At 42.8% G+C, this 9,791-nt stretch overlaps 1 protein-coding gene across 8 annotated transcripts in view; it reads right to left on the reverse strand.

Moving 5' to 3' along the window:
- Positions 1–8,762, reverse strand: part of mpp7a (MAGUK p55 scaffold protein 7a) — a 132,545-nt gene extending 123,783 nt beyond the window's left edge. For 4 of the 8 annotated variants that reach the window (XM_020087864.2, XM_069512554.1, XM_069512553.1 and 1 more), the window contains exon 1: positions 8,472–8,761. The gene's annotated coding sequence lies outside the window, so the exon portion shown is untranslated. Of the gene's footprint in view, positions 1–7,186; positions 7,332–8,471 lie in introns of those variants that run through there. The other 4 variants (XM_069512552.1, XM_069512550.1, XM_069512547.1 and 1 more) reach the window with 2 other exon arrangements.
- Positions 8,763–9,791: the final 1,029 nt, after the last annotated feature.

Raw genomic sequence — 9,791 nt, forward strand, 5'->3', positions numbered from 1 at the left:
ATGTTTGGAAGGGAAGTGTGAGGTGAGGGGGTATTCAGCTGCAACATGCAACTTCACAATGTCACTAAACTCCACACACTGAACCTTTCAAGACAGCTTTTGAACTGGTACTTGGCTACAACATGAGAACATGGTTACTGAAGGAAATGTGTTTGGGTTTGGTGAATGAGAAAAGCCATCACACTAGAAAAAAAAGCAACCTGATTGCCTACAACTTCACCGATTTGACACATTACATTAATGAAAAATATCACGGCAAATCCAGAAGATAGGAGCAGAAACACCTCAAGAAGCATGTCCATCAAACAAGCAGTGACACACGACAGAAGGACACATTAAAGAGAGAGAAACACAAAAAACACAACGTTTCTTCTTGTGTATAAATACCATTCTAACAACAACATGTACTGTTAACACAGTAGGAAATGCCCCAATGCAAATGTAGGATAGCTGAATTCCATTAGGCTGTTTCACTGTAAGGGGCCTGTTGTTTTGTGTACTGACCGATTTGCACAACATCAAGGATCACGAGAACATTTGAATGGAGCCGTGCCATTGTTTTTGTTAATAACACCCCTGTTTTTACTACTATGAGGAGTGTTTGCTCACCCATGAATTATGTGGCCTTACTTGTTTGATGCACTGCCACTGCTGGGCTCAACATTGAGATGACTGTCGGACGGACAATGGTATTGTCCACTGGCCTTACTCTAATTTAAGATTTACTTTAAATTTATTTGCAATGGATCTCACCCTTGATCAAAGGGTGTTATGATTCTCCAAGTCCTCCCTCAGCTATATACACACACATTTAACAGGAAGTCAGTTAGGAAGCACAGATTCAGTACTATCATTAATATCACACCAACACTAACTCAAATAGCTGGATCAGGTTTCAGAACAATAGGGCCAACTCAGAGCCAACCTTTTCAATTCAGTTGTGTTATTCTAGTTTCTTCAACACACACATACTACATCATTAATAAGCAATACCCTGTACTTTCGAGAAGGAGAGTTTACAGTACATAGCATGAAAGAAGCTAAAAACAAAGGGTTAGCAGTTTGGAGGTATTTCACACTTTCTTTTCCAATTAATTCTGTGGCTACTTGCAGTATCTGCAAATTCAATCAGTCAATCAGTTCAAATGTTTTGAGGGTTGGCAGTAGTACTGCAAAGTACAGCACAACTAATTTAATCAGGCACCTCCGGAGGAATCATGCTAAATACAATTATTAGTTCAACTAAACAAGAAGGGGGGAAATTCAAAGTGGCATTTAACTTGGCAGAGATGCAACAAACTTTATAACAGAAAAAAGTATTGATTTCATAAGCATCCCCTGACAGTCATTGAAAACCAAGTAAACACGTGGTACCAGGGTCAAGTTAGCTGATAATGCTTGCATTGTGTTCTCATTGAACGTAGTTATATTGTTTTATACTGGAATTTCAATTCCTGGCCAGTTTGTTGCTGTTGAATTAGTGTTCAGTGCATACGCTATGTTTTCTTAAGCTGCAAGGGTTAAGCTCTCTCTGCCACAGAAATGCTTATTCTTTCCACCATACCTGATAAGACCTAATTAATCTAATAGGCCTAGAGTTACAACTCAATGACTGAGACTTTAAACCCTCCAGTTAGTGGACAATGTACTGTAAGAAATGGCTAACATGAGGGAGGATAATGGGCAGTGTCCAACATAAGTACATTGATTTACAGGGAACAGAGTACAGCACGTAGTCTCTGGTTTGTTTAGACACCTCACATTCCTATCTCCTTGTCTACCATCATCCTGACTGAATAGTTTCAATCAAATAGGCCACACCACCAAAGAGTGAAGATGGCATGGTGATGATTGGTTCTAATAGGCTGTTGTGAAGGGGTTTTCACAGTCAAATTGCTCTAATTGCACTCAATGAGCAACAAGGGACTAGGCCAAGACTGAGTCTATACTGTTCTGAAGATGAATGGATGCCTGTCTGATACACACATACACAAACATACACACAAGAGGCTTGAGAACATGTTTTCAAGTTCCGAGACAAAAGTGAGCATTCACAGGCACATGCACACAGACCTCCTTTTGCCATTCATTAACGTGTTGTGGGGTGTAGTCGAAAGGCAAAAAGGGGCAGAAAAGAACAGGCAAATTAAAATGCAGCCTTGGGGCGAGGTGGTGGGTGCCCTGCAGCCAGGAGGAGGTAGCAGGAAACACAGCAACAAGTGTACAGAGCTACAGCTGACATTATTTGAGATGGCCCTCGCACAAAGGTGGGGATTTAGCCGGTAAGAGCCAGTGTTTCTGTCTGGAGTGTGTCTTTGCCAATTGACAGGAAACAGACAGCTAGAGTAAAACCTCTTGGGCTAATCAGATCCATTCTGTTGAGCTCCCGTTCACTACTAGACCCCACCCACCATAACAAAGAACCCTGCAAACCAAAATAAAGAAGCTTCCCTATTTCTCCCATCACAACACAGATTTCCGTGCCTCATTTCGCTGCCTGAGCTATATACTAAAATAGTTGTCCTGCATTAACATCACCATGTGTGCCTAGTTAACATTACACTTAACTCTGGTGGCAAACACACTCTCAAATGGCTCTGGCAGCCGACAGCTAGCTTGTGGTTACCTCAAACTGACATGACAACAAAATGCCTAGAGATAAACGATCGGAAGTGTGGCTGCATATCACACGAAAGGATTCTGACACCAGCACATGCAGCAAAGGTTTGAAAACAATTTAGTGTTGACAAACGTAATGAAGCAGGACACAGGATACTTTTGAAAGCAGATGGATGCACCATGTTCGACTGCTTGCATGACCCTGTGCCAAGCACAACAGCTGTGGGGAGACAATTGATGGCGAGTTTGGGGCTCGAGTATTTGGCTGTATCAAGCACTGAAACTGTTATTCAGTGTTACATTATTGTAGTTGGGTTAGGTTTTTAACTGTTAAGTTTATGTGTTAAATTTCAACTAAAAAGGCTTCTCTTATTGTGGATCATCATTTTTGAAATCATGCATTTTGCAGGTAACATGTTTAAAAGAATGGACTGAAAGATACACAACCCTACAAACTATGGCCTTACTGCAGTAAGGTCACATATATCTCTAGTGGCACCAGTGACTTTACAATATGCAGCCATTCTCTGAGTGAGTGTGTGTAAATATTAGAAAGGAGATTAAAAAGCAAGCGTAAGCAACACTTCACCATCTGCACTTTCCTTAATGCGTATGATCTCAAATGATACTGCAGCTAGGAAGCCATGAGAGGTCAAGCTGCGAAAGCAGGATACTTTACCCGGAGGTGATCACTAACAGTCGACAGAAGAAAGGAGAAGGGAGCTTATTTTGATCAAGCAAAGAACACGTTTCTCTCCTAAAGAAGTAACACACTTTTCATGTGATCTTAACTTCTAGATCCTGTGAGCATTACACTTCTTAAACGTTTGTGACACAAAGTTGTGTTTCCCTCTGTTATTTGATATAGCAACAACTCTCCCAGCAACAAGCAGCAGATGGTAGTGACATCAGCCTGTAATGTGCATGTGCTACAACATAAGTGTGTCCTTATTAGCCATAGACAAATGACAGTCTGTATCTTATGCACATGTTTAAGTCAATATCATCTTTCCTGATCAAGGCATGTGGAAGGAATGCAGGAAATATTGCAGCCTCATGGTCCAATAATACAGCAGCCGATACTCATCACTGAGAGGTGACATACTGTAGCTCCTGTCATGCTGATAGCACAGACTCAAGGCTGGGATCAAGTGGCAAAGATGGCAAATGGTATTTTGTTCAGCGTCTTATTTTCAAATCTACAGCATTTGACTTTTGACTTTTTGAACTCCTTCAGTCAACTTTCTAACACCATGAGCACACTGTAGTCGCATAAACACTATCGACAAACCCTCTACAGCTGCTGTGATTTGCTGAATTGAACCGCAAACAACTTTTGGTCTATTTTGGTTGTTTGCTCCCAGTGTGTTGAATAATTCACAGAGCTGCCATAAGGGGAATAGGCATGGTAATGCTAGGCAGGGGCCATGCATGGAAAACCCTCATAAATAAAACATATGACAAATAAGCTTGACATCAGTCAAGAGATCCCACAGCCAGACTAAGACAACAGCCTTCCCTGACTGGTGACTGGTGGTTACAAACATATATGTTACAGACGTACAGTTAGTCCATGGCTTTACATGCAAACATGGAGTGAGGCATCAGATATAGCTGAATAACAAACATAACAAACCTAACAGTTAATATCTTAAAACAGGAGCAAACACATCATAACCATAACCTTCTTCCTGAGGGTTCAGGGTCCGACTTCCTTTCCCACACCCGCTATTTTCTATCCCTCTGCTTTCTTCATCAAACGATAAGTGAGTCAAGAGGGCAGCATGCCTGCACGATGAGGGCGGCGTTTTATGTACACAAGCTGGAATACAACGTGGCCAGCGTCGGTGTCTGATGGCTGGCATCTGCTGGGTGGGCTCATTCCAGTGCAGCACTGCGGAAGCTTAGGTGGTGCAAGGGGAAATCCTACACCTCTGTAGGGCAGAGGCAGGGGCAAAACCACACAGCTTCAGTACTGGTGATGCTTATCAACTGCGACCATGCCAAAGACCCTGCTTTAATCCCTCTGTCTGGGATCAGCAGCGCAGCAGGAGGCTCATTGGTCCACTGCAGACTTGCAACAGAGATTAGTGTTACAACGGAGTAAGATGGTGATTAAGTGTAGAAAGACGGGAGATGGATGAATGAAATGAGAGACAAATGTGTGTTTTGGTGAGTGGGAGAATGAATGAATGGAATGAAAGGATGAATGAATGGAGAGACAGATGTGTCCATGTGCAAAAACCAAGACAAACTAAATCAAATGTATAACTTTTGACTGACAACACATGTTCTTGTAGTTTATAGAAGCTTTCTTTCATAATCATCTGATGTTTTAGTTATTCCATTTCAGGAAAGAATGATACTCCAACACTTTGCACAAGTGCAATCATGGAGAAACCTCTACGACCTCAGACAAAAATGCAATACCCAGTATAAAAATATTTTGTATAACTGGATCAGGTTCCTGTACCAACATGCTTCTATTCATATTTCATATGTTGCCAAGTTTAGCAATGGCTGTTCCCCTCAATATGTCACACAGCAGCGCTCAGAGACCTGGACTCAATCCACTCAGAGGGTCTGAGTCTCAAAGCAGCGAAAGCAATGTGACAAGCTCTTTTTACATTGTAAAGTCTGCGTGTACCAGAATGACTGCATTCCTTTATTATAACGTTTCTTAACTCGTTGACATATACCACCACACTGGAAAACCTTGCTGCTTTGCATTCAAATTCAGAATACCGGTTTGGTGCAGAGTAGTGGACAAGGTTTCTCCTCAAATAAGGCACTGTCCTGTGATTCTGAGATAGTTGATAGTGATCCAAACTAATGCTTGGATTAAGATTCTTAAGCCACTGTATCCTACCCAGCCTTAAGCTCCAAGAAAATAGCCCTGCTGCTGACGGGCAGTTTTGAATGCCAACTCCACGGGCCACAGAAAGCACAATGGCGTGGTGACAGGTATCTCGGCAACTCAAGACAGGCAGTCGCAATGGCGTTGAGTGTTTGTCTCCATAAGCAGGTTGCTCAGACTCATTTTCAGAGTTGAACCCTGGGCACATTAGCATTCTTGTTCCCACACCTTCCTCCCTCTACTCGGTGACCCTCCACGCTAGGAACAAAACCCTGGGAATGTGAGTTATGCGGAGCCGCAGCTCCAAGACACCTGTTCAGACAACCAACCCAGGGGCAAAGCCTCATACTCAGTGCTTTGTCTGAGCCGCTGCATCCGACCCCACCCTGACCCCAGCTGCCTACAAAGAAACAGTGGTGGGCGACCTTCCCAGGAAATCATACCACAATCTTTTCAGCACACAATCACAAAATATGATCTTTTATTCCCAAATTTGAAATGTACTGCACAGAAAATCCAGACTTTTTATATTTAATCAGCATGTAGATATAGATGAGTGGAGTTTAATCCAACAGAATTAAACACCCTTTCCTTTGGGTGGTTCGTTTTAAAGTGTTTGAATAGATTTACTGTATTATCTCTAGAGGCGTTGACCATTTCCCGACAATGTTTACAGAGAAATATCTGGCAACGTAACAACCGCAGTCAAATATTGATGTTAAGTGCTTTTTCAGCGTTAGCTCCTAAATGATGAAAGTGGGGCCTTCTAGTCGATCAATATGTTGGTGTGTGAATACAGCGAGAATCTACATTATTATGGTAGACATCTGATGTCCACAGAGACGTCTGAGAACATCTTCAGGAAGATTAAATTGTCAGATCACCCACTCCTACTTCAGGGCTGTGAGTGTTAAATAAAGAAACAGGCATGCCATTTTCAGTCCAGCTGGGAATATATCCAGGAGGCACAGTGTAGCAACTATCAACACTTTGCATATTACCTTCAATCCCCAGTGAAAAAAAACCTGTGAAGAGAGGGCACAGACTTATCATGATGCTTAGCTGCTGACCTCATAAACAGAAACCAGAGATTACGTGACCAAAACACTTATAATCAAAGTCTCCTGAGAGACTCTCCCTACCCAGTTGGAATTCAGACTACAGGCCTCCCACCTTTTTCTCGGAAAGATTTAAAAGAAGAACTGTGCTATTCCCACCGAGAGCAAAGGAGCTGGCCAAAACTGCTGACAAACCATTGAGGTTTCAGAGTTTACAGAGAGAAATGTGGGCTCTCTGGAGATTCCCTCTCTGTGGCATTCAAATACAAGGGAGAGAAGGTCATCCTCTCACAGTCTCCCTTGTTCTCAGTCAATAATGGTATTGAGGAGGGGATCAAAAAGAAACAACATCATTACTGCATTATTGCTTAAGCAGATATTTGAAATAATGCACAAAATAATTCAATGAAACATGTTAAACTTAACAACTTTTTTCACTCCTCAGCTAAATGATGGCCATGTGTGCATTCAAAAAGTATGCAGACTGTTTCTGTCACCAGGAATAAATGACTCAGTGGAATGAAACATAATAGCATTCCCATCTTCAAGAAATTACTACTGACATCTTGGGTCTCTCTGAATCTTTACCACATAAAGAAGCAGATGCTATTGTGGCTTTTCAAAAATGAAAATGCACTCATTATCTACTCACCACTATGCTGGTGGAGGGGGTGAAGTGTTTGAGTCCACAAAACACATTTGGAGGTTCAGGGGTAAACAGCATTGCAGCCAAATAATATACAATTGAAGTATGGACACTTGATGACACCACAGGAGCAGGACAGTAGTTTTTTTCTGTTGTTCTTTCAAAGTGGTTGCCATTTACTTCAATTCTACTGGATTTGGCTGCAAGGCTGTTCACCCCTGAACCTCCAAAAGAGTTTTGTGTACTCAAACACTTCACACCCACCCCTCCATAGTGGAGAGTAGATGAGTGCATTTTCTTTTTTTGGGGGGGGGGTGAACTATCCCTTGAAGGGAATTTCATTTTGCAGAACAGATGCAGAAGAATCCCACCATGTGACGATGCCTCAGTGATATCATGGCAGAGAGATTGTTTTTTTTGGGAAACAATTTCGCGGGGCGGGGACAAAAAAACGAAAACACACGGTGCACTGTATCATTATGATCCACAAAGTCAAAAGTATGCATAACAAGTGGCTGGGCTGGGATGTGATGGAGCCTGGCCAAGTGCTGAGTCTCTGAGCAGCGCTGGCAGCTCATGACTCTCGTCGCTGACAGCCAGTGACAAGCTCCGTGTCATCCCACTTGACTTTACAGCCTCGCACAGGGCTCTGCATTGACCTCCCTCAGCTCCGGACCAGGCTACACACTGACACACTGTACTTCCTGGAGAGTTTTTGAGGAAGCCCTCTCTGCGCTGAGGGTGTGTGCGGGTGATCTGTGGAAGTTGGGCTCGTGTCAAGAGGAGATTTGGTCACTGTGGTCCAAGTTTGCACACACACACACACACACACACACACACACATACACACACGTGTATATACGATGCTATACGGTCCCTGGAGGTGGCACCTTAGCTGCATGTGTGCTTGATAACGTTACAAACAGCGTTGCGTTGTAATAACAACACACCATGCGCAACCACACAGCAAGACATGCCTCTACATGACGTCAGGTGGGATTTAATTGAAACTGAAAGCTCACATTGATAAACACTGGACACGTTGCTGAGAAGAAAGTTTTGAGTTAGTTTTCATATTGGGTAAAAACTCTTTTTACCAAAGAAGACAAACTGCTAATGCCCCTGAAGGTTACTTGAACCTGAGCACGCTGCCGGGTTAACGTCACTGTGTTGCGGCTCCACATCCTCCATTGAAGCCCAGTGGTACGTTCACTGTCTCTCTGGTGCTGCCTTTTTGTTTCCATTGTTCCACAGACAAGTTCTCAGCTCAACACATCACGCTGCTACTCACTCTGCACGGGAGGTCTCCGCTGAATGGTTCCCTGCAGTGTTTACTCCTTCCGCACGGGAAAACTTCTCTTCTTCTTCCTCCAACTTGCGTGATTTCCTCCCTTCACGCGCTGACAGCCATCCCCGCAGAGTGAGTCCGATGCGTGCGGGACTCAAACCTTTCAAAATGTTACGCCTCGGCTTCGCCACAGGGCATTTGACGCGGTTTGCGGAGACGCTGACCTGGGAGCGGTTTCTGTGTTCTGCGGCCGCGTTCGGCGTGTGGCTGTTTGTCGTCACGCCGCTGGTCTGAGATCTGTCGCAAGACCGGGCTCTCGCCGAGGAACCCGCCAACTCTGTCCTCTCATTGGTCGGTATTCCGCGAGGGCGTGCACAGTCGTTTGATTCTGCATTCTTATTGGTTCGCAGCATTGTCAATGAGCGGCGAACGCCTCCATCGTAAATTCGCCTAATCCTCCGACGGGAGAAAACAACCACAACTGTGACGTCACAATTCTCTAAGAAATATAGTTTATACTCATGTTCATGAGAAACCTCGAGTCACAGAACATCTACTGAGCATCGTGAATAGCTTTTCATTTCATTTGACTTCAGTTATACTAGTAAATCTTAACATGACACATATCAGTTTATAATTAATCAATTACATTGTTATTCAGAGTTATTATTTTCATTAGTTTAAGACTCGAACATCCCCTTATTTCAGACAGACATTAGAACCACACATATACGTTGGAATGAAAATATTCACTTGAGAAATGTTCAAATAACCTATGAGATAAGATCCCTACATTGTTATAAAGTTGTAATAAAGAGAACCCTTACTTTTTTCAAGTTATTGCATGTTATTTGGGAGTGGTCAGGTAATTCAAGTCAGTATTAGTTTGGGGAATTTTGTTTCTTATTTACCAAATGTTTATAAAAAAAGAAAGTGGTTTAATAGCTCCCTCTACAGTCCATGTTTAGACAGAAAGCAACAAGTGGCATTGGACCAGAAAAAATAAATTTGTGGAGGATGTGAGTTGATTCTTCCCCAGATTTTTTAATGAATACATTGATTAATAGAAAATATGCAATCCCTTGTTTTAGACCAGAGTTTCCTTTCTAATGAAAATGTCTAATCCTGCAGACCACTGATTGTGGGGAAAATCATGCACCCAAACAGAATATCTCATTATTGTAAGATTGAACATACAGACTCACAAAAAATGGCATGTCCATCTGTCTGTGTGAACAGATTCTAGAAATTATAACAATAGGCGCACCCCCCTTTGTGCCCTCTTGTCCCCACATTAAAGTGTGCTGTGTGCCAAAACGCTGA

Source organism: Paralichthys olivaceus, chromosome 17 (assembly GCF_024713975.1).
Source record: "Paralichthys olivaceus isolate ysfri-2021 chromosome 17, ASM2471397v2, whole genome shotgun sequence".
Classification (NCBI taxonomy): Eukaryota; Metazoa; Chordata; class Actinopteri; order Pleuronectiformes; family Paralichthyidae; genus Paralichthys; species Paralichthys olivaceus.